This window comes from Embiotoca jacksoni, unplaced genomic scaffold (genome assembly GCF_022577435.1).
Source record: "Embiotoca jacksoni isolate LCO1_2020_lvr unplaced genomic scaffold, fEmbJac1.0.p SCAF_43, whole genome shotgun sequence".
Lineage (NCBI taxonomy): Eukaryota > Metazoa > Chordata > Actinopteri > Embiotocidae > Embiotoca > Embiotoca jacksoni.
In genome coordinates, this window is record NW_027185396.1 from 1,794,471 (window position 1) to 1,815,302 (window position 20,832).

The window sequence follows — 20,832 nt, forward strand, 5'->3', positions numbered from 1 at the left end:
TGTCTGTCTAACCATCCATCCATCCATCCATCCATCCTCCACCGTGCTGGTTTTATTTTGTTAAGGTCATGGGGAACCCTCAACTCATCAGTCAGATAACTTGTCGGAAGACTGCTGGTTCAGCTTTGACTGCTCAGCACAGCGATTGGTCGAGAGCTGATAGCACCACAAGAGTGCATCATCGTGCATTACAACTATTGGAGGAGAGGATGGCCTCTGAGTTAAATGAATCTTAAATAAAGGAGGTCATTGATGCCAAACACAGCAGCAGCAGGAAAAGGTAAAAAACAACTTATGTGGTAAAAAAAAAAAAAAAAATAGCATATTTGAATTAACGTCTGTATACGGTGTGTCAGCAACATTTTAAATAGCATCTCAGCTGTAAATTGTGTTGAAGCTCGGGGGTGGATTTATTTATGTGTCGGTCCCAGGCTGACTCAGCCACAGGGCCTCTAGCCCACCTCCAATTTAACCCTTTATCTAACTGAGTGTTGGTACTGGCAGTGATCGGATGCTGTATACAACGTTTAAGGTCAGTACAAAACACATTAATGTACTTGCAGTCTGTTCATGGTGGAGCTCATTTTAACAACAGTTTTGTTGATCTCATGTTTAGTGTGTAAAATCTGAATCCACAAACCAACATAAATTTAATTACATTTTGTTTAGAATACTTTTTTATTTCTGAACTTTTACTTTGAAAGTTAACGTTTTTTATATTGTAGTTTTGTAACTTTTTACTAAAAATAAGAACCTCAATTCTAAAGTGCAGCCATGTATTGAGCTAAATTCTTTTGTCAGCATGCTCACAATAATGACACATTCACCATATTTTTTGGGGGAGTGTTCAGGGGTGATTTCATACATTTTTTTCCCCATTGATTCACCCTGACCTCCTCTCTTTGAGTGAACTTTGAGTCTCTATACCGACAACTACTTCTATGGGTACATTTTTATGGGAACACAGTTCATTGTTGAAGTATTTCACTCTGGTCCAAAGCTGTGGATGACAGAACAATATTGCCTGACACTGAGCTTTGAAATGAGAATACCAGCATCAGCTTGCAACTCTACAGTAGGCTATGAGTTCTTCTCTATATTGCTCTGTAAATTGTTTAATCTTTTTTTTTTTTCCAGTCACAACTAAATGACATTTACATTTTTGTAATGATGGTACTGGTTTGGTGCATTTAATACTATAGCAGTCAGTGATTTATAGGCAGCAGCTTGTATTGTAGTATTGAATAATTAAACTGCAATTGTAATATTAGTATAATAATGTATAATATTGTAATGTGCTCTTTTACTTGTTTTTCAAAACACGAATAATAATATTAGAATTTGTATTTTTTTTTCCCGTTTCTTTTTTGTGTGGCACCAATCGCCCTCCATACAGAGAGCTCATACAGCCCCCGTCGCTCCACTGAAGAAGGGCGCTTACCAGCAGCGGTGCAATTAATTGCATCACATTTGTAGCCTGTTTTTTCCTCACGAGACACAAATGACGGAACATTATGTGAGAAGAATCGGACTAATACACGTTTATTCGAAGGTAAGCCTGTTTATTTCCACATGTAACGCCGGTGATGATGACGGTGCGGGCGGCTGCTCAGCATCAGTAGTGAGGACGTCCACATGTTCGAGGCTGAAAATGATCGTGTGAAATACACTCAGTCTGCATGCAGCATCCTCACCGATCAGGATGTCATTTGTTGATCACAGTAACAGCGCTGCTTCTATTTGTATTATTATTATTATTATTATTATTATTATTATTATCATTATTATTTGGGCGATGGGCTAAAATGAACAAAAGGCTTGTTCATCATCTGGTCGCATTAATCCCGCACACAGAGCTGACTCTAATCTGTGGGCATGTTCTGCCATACAATACTGCACTGTAGCAAACACAATGTCATTTATGGACAAGGTTTCAAAGCGTATCATAGAAAAATAAACCTAAGAATAGGCTATTAGAGGAGAGTCTATTAAAAAAAAACGCAGACCATATTTCCATAAAAATGGAATTATTTCTAAACATATATCCTACTGCCACGTGCCGTTGATGTGTCCGAAAATGCCCACCCACCCATTTGTACATGTATTGTTTATAGCTACAATAAGATAGAGACTCATTCCCTGCAGGCCATGTCAGCGGAGACTCCCACGGAAGGGACTCCATCAGCTGGGGTTACCATGTTACCAAATCAGCTGGAACGATTCCCAGTATGCCATCGTGTGTTTAGGATTGATTATCAGTAATAATTAGGTTCCTGACAAGAAGCGCGAATCTGTCTGTCTGGTACGTGATGTCTGAGAAACGTGTGTAAAAACCGCAGCTGAGCCACAGCATCGACATCTGGCGTCCTACGTGTCTCGTCTTTTGTTTCTTATAAATACATAATGGTTACGAGAACTCAGGACACCCACTCCTGCGCTCCGGGGACGCGCTGCGCTGCTTCTCGGCCTGTATGTGGTGCAGACGTGCACGGAAAGTTCATCAGGGGGAATTCCCCCAGCTGTCCACCTGAGACTGTTGGTGGGGGCTGACAGAACAAACCGGAAACGACTACAATCAGGAGAAGAGGGTTTTATGTTTAAAGGCGCCTCAGTACAGATATAGTTTATTCAATGTGAGATTATAAGTGTTTTCCTGATTCAGAGCTGCACAGCAGGATCATGTATGGGTTCTACTAACAAAAGTCTTGCATTTAACAACTGCCTTATTCATTCATGTAGAGGGGCTACTTAAATAACTTAATAATGAATCAAATACATGAACATATTTGATTTAAAGGCAGTTTAAACCACATGAAATACTGGAAATTCCTCGAGTAAGAGCCTAAATGAGGCTATAGGAAGCTTTTTAGAAGTTTCATTTTTCATTCACATGTGATTTAAGTTCTACTCTTTTATTTATGTGGTAAAAATCAGTTGTTGGAGCATCAAAATTGTTTTTTTTTTCACTTCGGTGAAACAAGAGAAAAGGGGGTGAATTGGGTTTAGCTCACTCTGTTAGATAATCTTAACTCGCGAGAGTCATTGCAGAAGAGGAGGAGGAACACACCAGTGTTTAAAAGGTGCTGACCACAAATAACTAAGTTCAGTGCTACTACTCTTTGTAACAATTGTCTTTACTTCTGTTTTAACTACCAGCTTTCTGGGCTTCTTAATAGCTAGACATAATTTGTAGCATCTTAAAGCATGAAATAGGACAGTGATAGTGGAGAATTTGGAGCCGCCCATGGGTGCTTCAACAGAATTTATGTTGTGAACTTGAGAGAGGAGATCTCCTGTTTTGTCTTTTTTTTTTTAGGAAGGGTTATTTAGAGGAGTTGGCGTCTCCTCTAACAACAGAAAAAAAACACTATTTTACTTCTAAAACTGGCCACTTCTGAACTGACAGTCGCAGGCGACACCGTCAGCTTGTTGAGCAGGTTCACCTCCAGTGTTTGTTCTGAGCTGGGTTTAACATTCACATCACACCAAATTCAAAAAATAATGACACTTCGTCACGGATATCTTTGTGTTTCTTTTTTAGGACTGTCAAATTAGCAGTATTGAACGCAGCTCTGTTACCAACGCTTTGCAAATTGCTTCCATTGCAGACGTCAGGGCAGAATATAGCTCAGTGTGGTCGATACCGATCTGTTAAACTGACTGACCTCGGTACGGATCTTTAAAATCAGCTCGGGACATGCTGATTAATTAGTGAGCTACAGAAGGGCTGTTGGGTGGATTTCGTTACCTTTGGACACGAGACCCGCAGCTCGCTGGTTCCAATATGTATGCTCAGCTATTTTATGATCTGGCTTCAGCAAGAAAGTGAATAAACATATTACCTGAGATTTTCCTTCAAGTGTGGGGTTTTACTGTCGAGGTGTTTCTCCGAAGAGTTCAGTGTGGGTCACGGAGGCAGCGTGGTTCTGATCAGGACGCCGCTCTCTGGCCTTTCTGTGGATATGAGCTCGGTGAGATTCAGCTGGCGGACCGGGCTGCTCACGAAGGCCACCATAAGGACTCAGCGCTGCTTGTGATCTGGCTACTGTGTGTGGGTGTGTGTGAGGAAAAAAGGATTATGAATGTGTGCAGCCACTGGATCACTAAATGACTCCTCATAACGAATAACCACCGGCTTTAAGCTGCTCACTGCTTCCTCTTCAGTGTGATGTAAAATCAACACTGCACACTTCTTGCTGCATAATCACTGAGATATATCACAGAAGTCGCTGCGTGTGCACGCTGCTGTGAACATTTGAACATATTGTCTTCCAGTTGAGGTCTGATCAGGAGTAAATCCTCCGTGTGGGCTGACTCAGCATTTCCTCTCAAACCATAAAAGACCTGTCAGTGCGTTCACCAAAGGTTGAACTTCCTCTTGTTCACTTTGTTCCTTACATCTCATCACAGCTGCAACAAGCTGTTCACTGACATCATCCCTCCACACAGCTGATTTATATTACACCCATTCCCATCTGAAGTGACGCACAATGTAAGAACCGCAGGGCGTACCAAATGTGGAACATTGCGTTTCTTTTAATGACACCGGAGTGATTTCACGGGGGAGTTCAGCCTCGGCGGTGATGAGTGCCGTGCAGAACTAATGCAGTTTCATTTGGAGGGATTGTCCGACCCAGTTCACAGAAACTCGCACGCTGTGAAGTGCCGCTTGGGTTATGCAACTTTTAAGCCATAAAATCTCAAAGGCCTGTTAGTCTTTGGGTTGTTTTTATCTGCCAAACTAGCCCGCAGTCAATTAGAGTTGAATGTCATATACTAAGTAATATAATGTAGTTTCTACTTGTTATAGTTCTATTAAATGACCCATTTGGTGAAGTCGGGTCTCTTTTGGTCCTTTTTGGTCGCTCTGAGCACCCGTACCGTAACACCACGGATAGTCACGCACTTACAATCCTAGAGGAGGCTAGCTGGACCGGTTTGGTTTGAACACATGACACGGAGCTAAAATGTTAAAAACACATGAGTTCATGGATATCTTTGTTCATCAGATATCTTTGTTCATCAGATATCTTTGTTCATCAGATATCTTTGTCCATCAGATATCTTTGTCCATCAGATATCTTTGTCCATCAGATATCTTTGTTCATCAGATATCTTTGTTCATCAGATATCTTTGTTCATCAGACATCTTTGTTCCAACCAGACTGAGCCAGCTGATCAGTTTAGTGTTTCTATGTTCTGTATTTATCCGGTTAGAGACTAGAAATCCTCTCTGTTGCTAGGTGGTTGCTAAGGGTCAGACTACTTCCTGGAGTCGTAAACATTGCAAACATTACGATAAGAGTCTACTGACACGACTGACTGTTGTCCAGTTCTTAGTTGTACCCCATGTGTTGCCATGGAAATGGAGATTGCACTAAAAAAAGTTTGATATTTTGAGAGTGAATATGAACACATTTAGATTAAATATTTGATTTAGTTGGTAACGTGTTGTACAATCGCAATATTACACTCGAGGGTGTTTTAACGTCATTACTGGGGCAACAGTGATGCGGTCAGGACCGAGGTGCATGCGCTGACGTCCATAAGCATCACTTAATGTCAAAATACCATGTTCATAATACGTGATCCTTTGATGTAAACATTAAACATTACTATGAGTGGAAAAAAACCCAAAAAAACCCCCCTGTTTTTACTAGTGCAGCAGGGCCGGGTACTCGTGTGATTTTAGATGAGCCTTTTTTTATAGCCACAAAAATCTGTTGTGAAATCACTTTTTAGGTGTCATCGCTGCTGTTTCACGCAGACATTGAACTCACCACAACCCCTGGACTTGCTCACTGACTCATCTGTTTTGTGGAGCAGGTGACTTTTAACCTAATGTCTTGTGGGATATGGTGTTCATGAAGGGCAAAATATTAAACGGCAATATTATAATTTTTAGACATTTAAATACACTCTTCATTTTAATAATAGGAATTTTATATGATTCTGTTCCATCAACGACACGTCCCCCCCTCCCTCCCCCCCTCCCCATTGACTGGCTCTCTAGGTGACTTCTTCCAGATGATTTCACCACCAACAGGAGGCAGCAAGGTCACGTGTGCTGGCACGTCTGAGAGATGTAGGCCGGGAGGTTGATGTAGTATGCATGCTGACGGTGTGGCTCACATTCACTTGACCTCATCCGACACGGCTTACTTTCACTGTAGTGGAGCTGATCTCAGTAAATTCTACTGGATGATCTCCTGCAGCTCACAGTGTCTATTAATAGATTGTTTAATATTTGTTTACATTCAAATAGCTGCAAAAACGCAGTCCAATGCATCGTTTCAAAAGTAGGGCTTTACGTGGGCAGGCCGGGGGTGAGAGGCAAAAATCAGCTGCCAGACCCCTGTTAACCTCCATTATGGGGGTCCCTTTGATCTGTGAATCATATGCATGATATGGAGATGATATGATACGATGATATGGATCAAATATTCTTTTACAGTATGTGGTATTAATATTAAATAATGACTCTCACAGCAAAGCTATTTTCCTTCAATTCCTATGACCTAACATTCATCAGCCTCCACCACGTGAGCTCTGTACCCGCTCAATCCGGGTATTTAAAGATGCCAGACGGTTTCTCGACTGGCAGCAGATGCTAAGAGGTCGTCTGGAACAACGTTATTCTGCTACAAATGCTGGTTGTCACTTAGTAAGTTAGTAAGCTTTATTGTTGTTTGTGAAGGTATTATTAATCTGGTTTCATTACATTTAGATTACAATTCTTTCATAGTGAAAATTCTAAAACAATTAGAAATAGTATTAAAAACAGAATCTGGTAAATAAGGTGTGTTGAAAAGACAAAGATAAAATTCCCTCCTGCTAGCTGGTGGCTTCAGCCTGACTATGAGAGAATGAGAAAATGAGTTGATCAGTTAAAAATCCAATTACTCTAAAGGTCTTTACTCACTGGGGACATTGTTGTTTTTTTGGTGCAAATAATTTGCCGTTAATTGTTAATATATTTTCTTCTGTGATTATTTTCTTCGGGAATGAAAATATAACATTGCAAGCAAGCAACTGATTTATTTGTTAGGAAGGAAGTCAATTTTATTTGAGCTGTTTCACCGTGAATAGAGGCAGCATTGTTATTTTAGGATTTCAATCTTATATGGTTCTCATGAAAATGTGAAGGATTTCCTGAGGATAGCACTTTCTTAATCACTGAACAAATTCATCCTTTTACATGCTAACATCTGAGAATACTGTGGAGAAATACAACCTCGTTTTTGTTTTTTTTACAAGTATAACAGATGTAATGATAATGGTCCAAACTAATGATGTGTGAATTGGTGATTCTAAATTGGTCAAAAGTGTGAATGTGAGTGTGAATGTTTGTCTTAATGTGTCGGCCCTCTGTTGGACTGGAGACCTGATGAACCCCACTTTGTACAGGATTCAACCAAATTGAGAAAAACAGGTCAAGTCGGTGCAACACAAAGGAAATATAAAATACGGATGACATTTAATAATACAAACACAATATACATATATCTTTGTTTGCCCGAACCAGATATATGCAGGGAGTGCAGTTGTTAAATATGTACAGGACCGCATACATGGAGTATTTACATGAACGGTGCTAACAGATGCTAAACAGAAACTCTATGCATATGAATTTGTGCATGGAAAGTGTGAGGTAGAAATAGACACTTTGTCATACATATGAAGCTGAAAGGATTGGTCCAGTAATCCATCAGTCTAATTACAGAAAATTAACCTGCAACAGTTTTTGGTTTATTTGATCATTTTCACTGTTCATTTTTCAGTTTTGGACTCTTTATCTGATAAAATAAGACTTTTGATGGGACATTTTTAGTCATTATTCATCATTTTATACACTAATTGATTTATCAGAAAGAGAATCTCTTGATTAATGAGAGGGGGGGGGGAGTATGTTTCTTTTATCATTTCTGAGCCTTTGAGCATAACTTCACCTGCTGCTCTGTTGTGTTATTTGATGCTTTTCTTTTTCCCTGTGATCAGCTCTCATGTATTCAAAGCAACGTTCTGTGTGCCTGGAGAACAGAACACAATGATTTGCATGTTATGCAAATGTTGTCTCAGCCTCAGGTGCAGAACAGGTAGAGCCGGAGAATCTGTCCTCTCACTCCCTGCAGCCTGTTCCTGTTCATACTGTGTTTGTGGGATCCTGAAAGCCGGGCAGGGAGAGGAGGAGGGAAGGAAGTCGCGATGCCTCCTTGCTGCTGCAGAGGTGAAGGCTGAATGAACTGTGCTGTCTGCTGCCTGTGTTTGTTCTCTGAGCTGCAGTCAAGCAGAAGAGCATTATTGGGTCAGTGCCTACTTTGTCCTCTCCCATGAGTTCCCCACAGTGACAGTGAGGCCCTGCAGAGTGAGATTAGCTGGTCCCCAGTGAAGTGACTGACTGCTGTACTGGGAAGACTGGAACTGAACAACAGATAGGAACTCGCCTGCCGGTGTACTGTCTATGTACTGCACACATTTCCAGATGTGTACTGATGTATCAGAGTACCTTAAGGCCATATCAGCTGAAATTGTGTAGTTGTAATTGTTGTAATTGACGGTGGCAGGTTCAGTCATATTGTCATATTTATCAATGAAAACAAGTAAAGATGGTTTATTGGCTTATTTACAGAGTGGATGAGATAAAAAGTACACTTAATGCTAGATCTCATTTTGTGTGTGTGTGCGTGTGTGTGTGTGTGTGTGTGTGTGTGTGTGTGTGTGTGTGTGTGTGTGTGTGTGTGTGTGTGTGTTCGAGAGTGTGTTTGAGGGACAGTGTAACTATTTCATTTCTTACTCTTTATTTTGATTAGCCTTTTGATTAGCCTTGAATCGACCCCCCCTCAGGACAGAAATGTAATCTTCAGCCTTCAGTGACTCCCACTAAACTCAGCAGTTTCATTATTTTCCCAGACGAGCAGAAACTGAGCAGCTGAACTGATCCATCAGTGGATTTTTCACTTGAAACTAAATTAATTGTGATCTTGCAGTAATTTTAGCAGCTTTTTTTATTTGTTAGTTTTCTATCATTTTAACCGTCTTTAGGGTTTTTGACAGCTGGTCAGACACAACAAGGTGTATGGAAATTTACACTCGGGCTTCAGTGAATAACAACATTTTACTCACTGAAAAATCAATAAATTATAGAAGAAAATTCTGATCGGATGTGTTATTATTGAAAATAAGTTTTGGTTGCAGCATTATGGTATGTTGATGGACTAATTAGACCTTTCTAGAACAGAAAAAAATGAAGCAATTTAATGAAACTTCACAACAAATGGCCACAATATGAACAAAATAAATCAGGTAATCAGCAGTGTACAAAACATCTGCACCAGGTGGCAAATTTCTGCTTTTTCTTTGAGTCAGATTTAAACTTTGTCTCTAAAATGTGAGTTCTGTTGTGAGGACCTTCCTATGTTTAGTGCACTGAGATGACTTATGTTGTGATTTGGTACCATAGAAATAAAATTGAATTTAATTGAAACAAACTAATTAATTAATGAATGAAAGTGAAAATCAAACTTTCCTTTGGAGAGTGAAAAGTTAGCTCGACCCATAAAGGTCATTGAAATTGAAATTATGCTGCCACAACTGTATGGAGTGCTCCTGGCCACTGGGCAGTTGTTCGTTTCAATAGTTGGTAGTCCAGCCTTGGCTCAAGCAGGTACATTATGTTGTTATGGAAACAGGAAATGTAACTTTACTTTTGTGTAGTCTAATCAGTGATTTTAGGCAGTTAAATAAAGTTTGAAAATGTCCTCAGAACTTCCCTCCTATTACAGTAAACAAACCTACACACTGGTTTCACAGCAGACATTTTGTTAAACAAGGGCTCAGTTCCATCAAGTCTCGCAGTGACAGTAAACCAGCAGTGCCAAGGAGGAACGACACTGCTAAAAAAAAAATAAAGGGGACACTTCAAATTGAGCCAGTCAGCCAAAATCAAAATGAAGTCATGATAATCCATTAAATATTTGTTGAACAAAGTGGTGGACTGAGTGACCCACTGGCTTCTGAACCCAGAATTATTTTTTACATTGAAAATAAAACTTTAGTGTTTAATATTTGCACTGGACTAAATGGGATTATTGGGGAAATTATTTTAAAATGTCTTAATTCTATTTCTCACAGTGCAAAGCAGTCTCTGTTTGCATTCAAATGAAGATTATTGAAAATGAGGAAAAGGAAGACAAAAAGTAATTTTATGCTGACAAAGTTTAAATTTCCATCTGTCACTTCCTGTTGGGGAAATGTAACCAGCCAACCAAATTTTAACTGAGCCAACTACTGTTTCTTGAAGAGAGTTGATGAAATGTTCCACTGTGATGCAAACACGTGGTTTCATGACTGTAGCTTTAATCTCTTGAGAGAAAGGTTTTACAGGATACTGACCATGGAGCCGATTTCCTACAACAGTGAAGCTGCATCACACCACGCTGCTGCATAACTAACCTTTGATTGTCCGTCTTTGGCTAATCAACACACCACAACTCCTTTGCATAATATCCTGAACAAAGTGTCAGATATGATGTTGCTTCTATTTCCCAGAACACTCATTGGTATTCACAGAGGACAATTCAACCTCGGCGTATACCAGGTCTGTGGTCAGTTTGTTTTGCTACAAAGTATAAGAGCTGAAGCAACGTTCAAGAATGGAAATTTATTTCAGTGTCAGTAATAGTATGTCCATATACAGTAAAATACTAAAAAACGAAATATCTTTCCAGACCAAACAACAGCACCGCATTCAGCTTGATGGATAAGCATACAGTCGTACACTTATAGAAGCGCAGTCAATCACATTTTAATCAAGAGAAAGATGTGATTGGGAAAGGAAGGTTGTTTTATCCACTGACCTGTGACAAAGTACTGAATGTAATGGACTATAATGGCAAGAGGGAAACATAATAGAAACCGTAGAAATCAATACAACAGCATTAGGACTGAACATGGTAGTGGTGGTGGTGGTGGTGGGGTGGTGCTGGGAGGGGGGGGAGTTAATACTTGCAAAGTAGTAGTGTTGGAAAGTTAATACTTGCAAAATTTGTGCATGCTAAAAATGAAAAAGAGGAAGAGGAACATGTTTTTTCTCTTCTGTCTTTCTTTGTTGGCCATATAATACGAGGGTGGTGGTGGTGGAGGGGGAAAGGGAGGGGGGATCTCTGGCAAAAAATAGCCAAGCAGTGACAGCAATGCTGGGAAAGTAAGGCGGAAGTTTGACACCCCAAAACTGTCTCCTTTGTTTGTTTAACTTTAAGGTCTTCTTACTTTTGAGCTTTTTCTGCAGGTGTTTGTGGCTCTGGAGCTGCATGGTTCTGCCCTGAGTTTATTGGTTTTTTGTCTTTCCATGCTTCTCTTTTCACGCTCTGCTCCCCCTTCACACCTCTGAACCTAGCTGTGAAGGAGGTTTTCATCCTGTTAAAAGGGAGTTTTTCCTCCCAGTTGACACTCGTGAGAATTGTTGAATTGTTGGGTTTCTGTATATATTATTATAAAGTTCTGTTTTAAGGACGTTACAATGTTACGTGCCCTGAGATGACTAATGTTGTGATTTTTAGCGACAGTGCATCCGGAAAGTATTCACAGTGCTTCACTTTTTCCACATTTTGTTATGTTACAGCCTCATTCCAAAAGGGATTAAATTCATTTTTTTCCTCAAAATTCTACACACACAAAAAAAAAAATCACATGTACGTAAGTATTCACAGCCTTTGCCATTACACTCAACATTGAGCTCAGGTGCATCCTGTTTCCACTGATCATCCTTGAGATGTTTCTACAACTTGATTGGAGTCCACCTGGTAAATTCAGTTGATTGGACATGATTTGGAAAGACACACACCGTCTATATAAGGTCCCACAGTTGACAGTGCATGTCAGAGCACAAACCAAGCCATGAAGTCCAAAGAATTGTCTTTAGACTTCCGAGACAGGATTTTATCGAGGCACAGATAGGGTACAGAAACATTTCTGCAGCATTGAAGGTCCCAATGAGCACAGTGGCCTCCATCATCCGTAAATGGAAGAAGTTTGGAACCACCAGGACTCTTCTTAGAGTTGGCCGCCCGGCCAAACTGAGCGATCGGGGGAGAAGGGCCTTAGTCAGGGAGGTGACCAAGAACCCGATGGTCACTCTGACAGAGCTCCAACGTTGCTCTGTGAAGAGAGGAGAACCTTCCAGAAGGACAACCATCTCTGCAGCACTCCACCAAGCAGGCCTGTATGGTAGAATGACCAGACGGAAGCCACTCCTCAGTAAAAGGCTCATGACAGCCCACCTGGAGTTTACCAAAAGGCACCTGAAGGACTCTCAGACCATGAGAAACTAAATTCTCTGGTCTGATGAAACAAAGATTGAACTCTTTGGCCTGAATGCCAAGCGTCATGTCTGGAGGAAACCAGGCACCGCTCATCACCTGGCCAACACCATCTCTACAGTGAAGCACGGTGGTGGCAGCATCATGCTGTGGGGATGTTTTTCAGCAGCAGGAACTGGGAGACTAGTCAGGATGGAGGGAAAGATGAATGCAGCAATGTAGAGACATCCTTGATGAAAACCTTCTCCAGAGCGCTCTGGACCTCAGACTGGGGTGAAGGTTCATCTTCCAACAGGACAACGACCCGAAGCACACAGCCAAGATAACAAAGGAGTGTCTTCTGGACACCTCTGTGAATGTCTTTGAGAGGCCCAGGCAGAGCCCAGACTTGAACCTGATTGAACATCTCTGGAGAGATCTGAAAATGGCTGTGCACCGATGCTCCCCATCTAACCTGATGATCTCCTGGATCTGTCCTTGTGACAGTGGAGTTCCATCAAGTCTCGCAGTGACAGTGAACCAGCAGTGCTGAGGAGTAACTACACTGCTAAAAAAAAATAAAGGGAACACTTAAATAACACATCCTAGATCTCAATGAATGAAATATCCCAGTTGAAAATCTTTATTCATTACATAGTGGAATGTGTTGAGAACAAAATAATATAAGAATGATCAATGGAAATCAAAATCATTATCCCATGGAGGTCTGGATTCAGAATCATACTCAAAATAAAAGTGGAAAAATCAGATCACAGGCTGATCCAACTACTGTGGAAATTCCTCAAGACAAGTCCAAATGAGTCTCAGTAGTGTGCGTGTCCTCCACGTGCCTGTATCACTCCCGACAACGCCTGGGCATGCTCCTGATGAGACCACAGATGTTCTCCTGAGGGATCTCCTCCCAGACCTGGATCAAAGCATCAGTCAACTCCTGGACAGTCTGTGGTGCGACGTGGCGTCGGTGGACGGAACGAGACACGATGTCCCAGATGTGCTGGGTTGGATTCAGGTCAGGGGAACGGGCAGGCCGGTCCGTAGCATCGATGCCTTCATCATACAGGAACTGCTGACACACTCCAGCCACATGAGGCCAAGCATTGTCCTGCATCAGAAGAACCCAGGGCCCACTGCACCAGCATATGGTCTTCAATGGGTCTGAGGATGTCATCCCGGTACATAATGGCAGTCAGGGTACCTCTGGCTAGCACACGGAGGTTCTGTGCTGCCCTCCAAAGAAACGCCTCCCCAGACCATTGCTGACCCGCTGCCAAACCGGTCACACTGGAGGATGTTGCAGGCAGAAGAACGTTCTCCACGGCGTCTCCAGACTCTGTCATGTCTGTCACATGTGCTCAGTGTGAACCTGCTCTCATCCGTGAAGACCACAGGGCGCCGATGGAGAAGCTGCCGATCTCGATGTTCTCTGGCAAATGCCGATCGCCATTTTGTAGGGCTCTGACAGCGCTCCTCCTGTTCCTCCTTGCACAAAGGAGCAGATAGCGGTCCCACTGCTGGGATGTTGTCCTCCTACGGCCCCCTCCACGTCTCCTGGTGGACCGGCCTGTCTCCTGGTATCTCCTCCGTGCTCTTGACACTGTGCTGACAGACACAGCAAACCTTCTTGCCACAGCGTGCATTGATGTGCCATCCTGGATGAGCTGCACTACCTGAACAACTTCTGTGGGTTGTAGACACCTCATGCTACCTCTAGTGGTGAGGACACTGGCAAAATGCAAAAGGGACCAAAAATCATCCAGAAAGGATGAGGACAGAGAAATGGTCTGTGGTCACCACCTGCAGAACCGTTCCTTTATAGGGTTGTCTTGCTAATTGCCTCATTTCCACCTGTTGTCTGTTCCATTTGTACAACAGTCGATGAAATTGATTCACAATCAGTGTTGCTTCCTAACTGGACAGGTTGATTTCCCAGAAGTGTGATTGACTTGGAGTTACATTGTGTTGTTTAAGTGTTCCCTTTATTTTTTTTTGAGCAGTGTAGTTACATGTCAATACATAAATGTAATTATAATCAGTAACAGTTTTGAGAAAATATGTAAATTACAGGTACTGTTCAAAATGTTGGCGTTACAAAGGAAGTTACATTCATACATATTATTTTCAGTAAAAGCTTATGTGTAGATATAACGTTTATTCAGGTCTTAATCAAGACAGGCTCTATTCATTTGGCAGTGTGCGCTCAAATTTTCAGCCTTGTTTCTGATTGGTTCTCTTGTCTGCCAGTGAAATCATGGTGCATTGCTCATAGCAACCACACCGAGGCGGTAGTCCCTGTTGTCAGATAAGACAAAGAGACACATTGTTGTTGGTTCTGTCATCACTCAGCATTGAGTTTACCTGAATGTAGCCTCGGTTGGAGGCTACAGGAACATTTTTACTTTATTGTAGTCAGTTGTGATCCACATACTTGTGATTTGTTTTGGTGGTTGAGGTTTAAAATCAAAACCTTTTAATTTTGAGTACTATTGTGAGGTTTACACTGCCTAGTTAGATTTTTTTTTTTTGCGTGACTTTTCAGCACACCTGAAGGAAACGCAGTCGTTTTCAGTGTCATCAGTTACACCTGTGATTTTCCTGCTAATCCAGAACGTCTGCTGGGAACAGGTTGATGCCTCCTGCTGGTGAGTGGAGCGTATCTCAAAAGGAAGTTGTAACATTATATTGTACAGCTGTTAGTACACAGAGAAACAGAAAGACAGACACACAGTGGACAGAAGGAGCTTCTTCTTTCTTTGAACTCTACCCAAGGCGTTTCACTGACTGAGAGGAGCTGCATGAAGGAGCCGTCTGACACCCACCTGCTGAGGCCCAGTCTGTCTGTCTGTCTGTCTGTCTGTCTGTTTGTGTGTCTGTCTGTCAGGACACGCTTTACCTTCTGCCTCTAGTTTGGCCAGCTTTACTTCGTTTTTCAAAGAAGTTCTAATTTTAATGTCTGATGTCACTATAAGTTGGTTCTACTGTGCACAATCCTATAAAAAAAGTAAGCTGTTATCAGCTTTTTAGCTTTTTAGCTTTTTAGGGGTCCAAGCACCAATGGTGGTGGAGCCCTATTGTTTTTGCTCTGATTTTTATTATTATTATTATGTATTAAGAAACAGTTGGGAAACCTAAACCGTAGGCTGCTCGAAGGTGAAATTGCAATAAAAGGTAGTGATCCCCAAAAAATATTTTCTAAAAAGATTTGACACACGTCAGCCATCACGGGGCGCTACAATAAAGGTCAACGCCTGAACCGTACTTCACACATTCAAAAACTGTATATTAATACTTAAATACAGCTGGTCTGCTACTATAGCCCATGTCGCCTTTAATTTTCTAAAGTTGCAAAATAAACTTTTTTTCTAAAAAAGATTGTATTTGCCAAGATGTCGGCATTTGTCAGCATATTGGACAAGAAAAACATGTGACTGAATTTTTGTCATAAGTAACTATTTTAGCACCGACTGATTAATTATTGACAATTTATGACAAATTTGAGTTACAATTGCTTCTGCTAACAATTCCAGCAGTTAGCATTTAGCAAGTGTCATTTTATAGATGTAAAAATGACATTGGGGTTCCAGTGATGGTGAAAAATATAGAGCTTAAATTAAACTGGAAGTTGAGGGTTTTTATTGAGATGTAAAAAAACCCTCATTCAATATACTTTTAGACAGCACAATAAAATGACTGTCATAGTGGATATATTTGAGATGTCATAATATCAGCACTTTGGTAGTTTGTGCAAATACCATTAAAGTTCCTTAATTTATTATACTAAATTCAATACCAAAATATATATGTTGACAGACTGAATGGTTCAGACTGATGTGAACCAAACTGACTGGTCCTGAGAGCTCTCAGGCTGGTAGCACGGCTGTGATTATGTTGTCTGACACAGACAGTGGTTAAAATGTAAAGTTAGCCTCAAAACATGCACAATGAGGTCAAATGCACAATGCTGCTGTAAGTTTTACTAATTTAAAGTGCAAGGAGCAGCTTCCAGAAATGACATCATCGCTGGATTCAAACTGGGTCGCACAGTTGACTTGGTGAGTCTCAGTTCGTTTTACCAGATGGATATTCTGCTACAGTCAGTATTGTTTCTATTGTCGTGACATCTAACCAAGCGGCAACCAGTAGTGACATTACCCTACCCGTGTTGGAGAGTTCAGATTCTGTCCGTCACCATCTTTGTTAGTTTGGCACGGTTTGGAGCAGGAAGTGACCATATTTGGACGTGCTGGGGGAGGAGCCAGCGGTGGATCTGACCGATCTGATTGGAAACCTGACGATACTACGTCCCGCCCACCGATAGCTGTAACCTGACTGCACCGCAGGCATGTCAATCAAACAGACACGCCCCCAAGAACAGATCTTCTTGACTCTTCTTTTCTAATGAGTGAGGGATTATTTTCAGATGGACCTCCAGAAAACTAATAAGAAGGAGTGACTTTAGCTAACAACACCGAGATAACTGATGGACACATTTTATTCACTTTGGATTTGATGAGAGAAGTTGAATGGGAGTCTATGGAGCCGGAGGCTTTTTGGAGCCGACCTCTAGTGGCACTCGCTGGTATTGCAGCTTAAGGCACTTCTGCATCAGCCTCATTTTTTAGGTCAGGACGCTACGTCCACTTTTATATACAGTCTGTGCATCTCACAGCAGCGTGTACAAACAGCAGCGTCCCTGAGTCCGATTGACAGCTCAGGCTTCATCCATGTCTGCTGTAATAACCACGATAAACTTCCTCTTGATACTTCAAAAGCCTTTGTGTCCAACCGGGGAGGGAAGACTTCCCATTCCAAAGCAAATAGGTTTCTGCTGTGAAGATAAAGGAGGCGGTAGGCAGGGCACAGCCTGTTGCCTATTAATATTACATCTCCTCACTCTGATCTCGCTTTGAAAACAGAAATGAAAAGGCGACACGGAGAACTGGATGGGATTGAAATAAGAAAAAAAAATAACCGCAGTGAGAACTTTTTCTATTTCTATGCTTCAGAGGAAAAAACAGTCGGACAGGATGGTGTTACCTCACCGTGCTGCATTGTTCATTTCAAGACACGCCCACCTCTGGTCATCCCATCATCACCTGATGGTGACCCACCACCTGCCTCTCGTGACGCCATTTAAAACAATCACAATCTCTTGCCTCACAAAGTCCCCTGAGTTCACCCTGAAAAACCTCCCACCTCCCACCTCTTACACCCCAGACCACCGAGGATGGGAAACAAAGCCTAACTTCATTTGGACATCCGTCAACCTGTCAATTAAAAGTAATACGATTTTAATTGGATTTTACACTCTGGCTCTCCTCCCAAACCTTATTATTCCTACTTATCATGAGGGCTCAGCTGAACAGACAACAGCCTGCAGCAGCATGCTCCGATGGTCCTTTTCATTTCGTGTTGTTCAGCAGACAGCTCTGCTTGTCAGGACCTTGTGGTGTTCTGTACTCAGTGGTGACCTGAGATGACTTTCCACCAGACAGTTTTAGACTTTTTCTGTGTTTCAGCTGTTCTTACAAATTGTAGTTATTAGTTGAATGAAAGTTGCAGAGAAAACTTCTCTTTGGGGGAATCAGATGTCACATATCAGTCCAAATCCAGTCGCAATAATTAACGCAAATCTGCACAGTATATATCGGAGCCCCGTGGTTCTCATATATATAACAATATAATTCAAACTTTGAAACAAAAATATTTCTGTGATGTGCAGCATGATTATTATCACAGGAATTGATTTCATATCATTGTTTATCAGGTTGTACTTAAAAATCTATTTTTTTTTTTGTCTCCAATTGCATTTTATTCTAATTCCCGTACTTTTACCACAGAAAACTCATTTAAAACTTACATTGCAAATTACATCACAATATTTGAGAAAATCCACCACAAAATCAAACATTTCGCTAAAAAAACTAAATCCTGGAGGGACTGACAAATATTTGGGATGAAAAATTGTCCATGTTTCATATTTTAGGGGTTACAGGACCCAAAGCAAATGAATTCATGTTTGGCCTTATATGTTAAGGCAAAAGGGTTAGCTACTTACAGCAACATTTTACTCTCATAAAGCTAAATTTCATTAGCTTCCGTCTATTTGCATTGAGGTCATCATTATTCTCAGACAAACATAACACTGTGTTCACTTTTCTTTTACCTCGGTTTTAGTTTCCACCAACCTCTATGGAAAATGTCTTGAGCTTGGTAAATGTAAAATACACTGCAGCCTTAACTGTTTCATTGATTCATGGTGCCTACACTGACCCACCCAAGTGACAAGCTTACATTACTAAGATGGAAATCACAATATCATAACTTTGGTTGCTAACAACAACATTGGAATTCCAAGATTCTCAATATGAAAAGTGAGAAGACAATTCAATCAATGAATTGAATGTATTTCATGTTTTATTATTTAAAATAAAATCTGCATACACGAAACAGTAATGACGGCGGGCAGCCAACGTCATGAGCAGCACCACGCTCACGTCAGGACCTACCGCCGCATCAGCCTTCATAATGTTTATGAATGTTGATGTTTTAGTGTCATTATTATCTGTTCAGCATGACTCGCTGGATTTTAATTTGGCATTATGTGAGGAGGTCTGAAGCTGTGCGTACAGTGTTTGTTCCCATATCGGTTACACACATTACAAATGAAGGTTTCTACTTGTCCTTGATTTTGAACCGGCTGAACTGGAGAGCTGTATTTTCAGGTGGATTATGAGGGCTGGGAGTGCTCCCCTTCCTCACACCCTCCCTCCACTCTGCCTGCAGGATTCCACTGATTGGGGGGGACGGTTTGTGTGTGTGTGTGTGTGTGTGTGTGTGTGTGTGTGTGTGTGTGTGTGTGTGTGTGTGTGTGTGTGTGTGTGTGTGTGTGTGTGTGTGAATTTGCTGATGTGCGGCCTCAGCGCTCGACTATAAGAAGCTTTAAGACACGGGTTTAGGACCCATCATGGATGCCTCCCTCTGACTCTCCCTCTTCTATTCCATCTCCATTTCACGTTTTCATTCATGTGTGTTTGACCTGTTGGTTGTCAAACACAGGAACGGAGGTAAGACGCTGAATAGATGGCTTTGTTTTAATTCGATTTATTTGATTCAGACTTGTGTTGGTAATAAAGTTGAACTGCTATATTAAAACGGGTTGCAATTACCATGATTTCAATATTTATGCAAGTTTATGTCAAAAAAACAGTTTGATCAGTGAAGAACAACAAAAAGCTACTTTGAAGGATTTTATTGATTATAGATGCACAAATTTAATCTGAAAGCTTTTCTAACTTTCCCAACACAACGGTGTTCAGGTATCCTTCAGTTCCAATAGTTACTATCTGGATTTCATGTCTGTCTTGGAGTCTTTGTGTTTCCTGTTTTACTTTGTAGTTCTGTGTCTCGATCCACTTCACTTCCTGCTCTTCTGTGACCGTCTGCCTCGCCCTGATTAGTTTCATCTGTTCCTTTTGGTCCTCTTCCCCTCCGGTGTTTTCTAGTCTGTGTGTTCTGCTTTCTTCTTTGTCAGTTAATCGTTTCAGTTCGCCTGCCTGTTCATGTTTTGGTGCAGTTTGTAACCCAGTAAGTTCTGTGTCAATTGCCAGTCTCTCGTTGCTGTTTGGTGTCTTAGTTGTTAGCCTTAGTTTACACGTTTTGTGTCTTTGTTGAAGTTCCATAGTTTTGATCTTTGCTTCTTTAGTTGCCTTTTTGGGTTTTTGGTTCAGTATTTTCTGTCTAAGATTTCCCTTCGGACATCCAGCTGCTTTCTTTCTTGATAAAAGCTTTTTGTTTGCCTGAAACCTGCTCCTGGTGTCGTCTGTTCGGGTCCTCTCTTCCTGTGGACCAAGTCATAACGCAAATCATGTGTTGGGTTAGTAGTGTTTCAGTAATTTCCAGTGTTACTCTGTGTTATATTGCAACAATAAAAGTTTGTTTTTGAGAGCTTTCACATTTCTCTTCATTTGTGTCTGTAATTGAAGTATGCACAACATTTAAGTGATCAGTTACACATTGAGCAGCTGTACTTCCCTGTGAGATGTGGCTACAGCTCTCATGTTTAGTGGTTATTGATTTTATGAGTCATTTGCTCTTTGAAGGAAGTGCTTTCTTTCCTTTTTCTGCTTCGTTAAATTGTTGCTGCTGTTGCGGATCCTTTTGCTCAGTCATGTACTTGGGTGGAATGTTAAGGTCAAGTTGTTCACTGTAAAACATCACAGTCATCAGCAGTCTGTCACACACAGATGACACACATAATGAGTTGATGCTTTGCTGTTGAATAGAGGTTAAATCTGCTTTATTCCCACTAGTGGTATTTAACATTAACGTGGCTGCTGTGGATCTGTTGTGCTAATTTTACACTCTCCACCTCCATTAAAGAGATTTAGGGAAACAAGTTGAAAACCCCTTATTGCAGTTAGAAAGCCATTTCTGTCGGTTCATGTCTGTGTTTACTTTCAGTCAGATGGAAAAACGTTGAAAATGAGATGTCAAAATCACGCGACTCCTCTTTTCA

The 20,832-nt window shown here is 41.2% G+C and overlaps 1 protein-coding gene across 3 annotated transcripts in view; it reads left to right on the forward strand.

Annotated features, from left to right (window-relative positions):
- Window positions 1–1,441: 1,441 nt before the first annotated feature.
- The window catches only part of slco4a1 (solute carrier organic anion transporter family, member 4A1), a 43,703-nt gene continuing 24,312 nt past the window's right edge, over window positions 1,442–20,832 (forward strand). The window contains exon 1 of one of the 3 annotated variants that reach the window (XM_069169127.1): window positions 1,442–1,552. The gene's annotated coding sequence lies outside the window, so the exon portion shown is untranslated. Of the gene's footprint in view, window positions 1,553–19,290; window positions 19,382–19,821; window positions 20,191–20,832 lie in introns of those variants that run through there. The other 2 variants (XM_069169126.1, XM_069169128.1) reach the window with 2 other exon arrangements.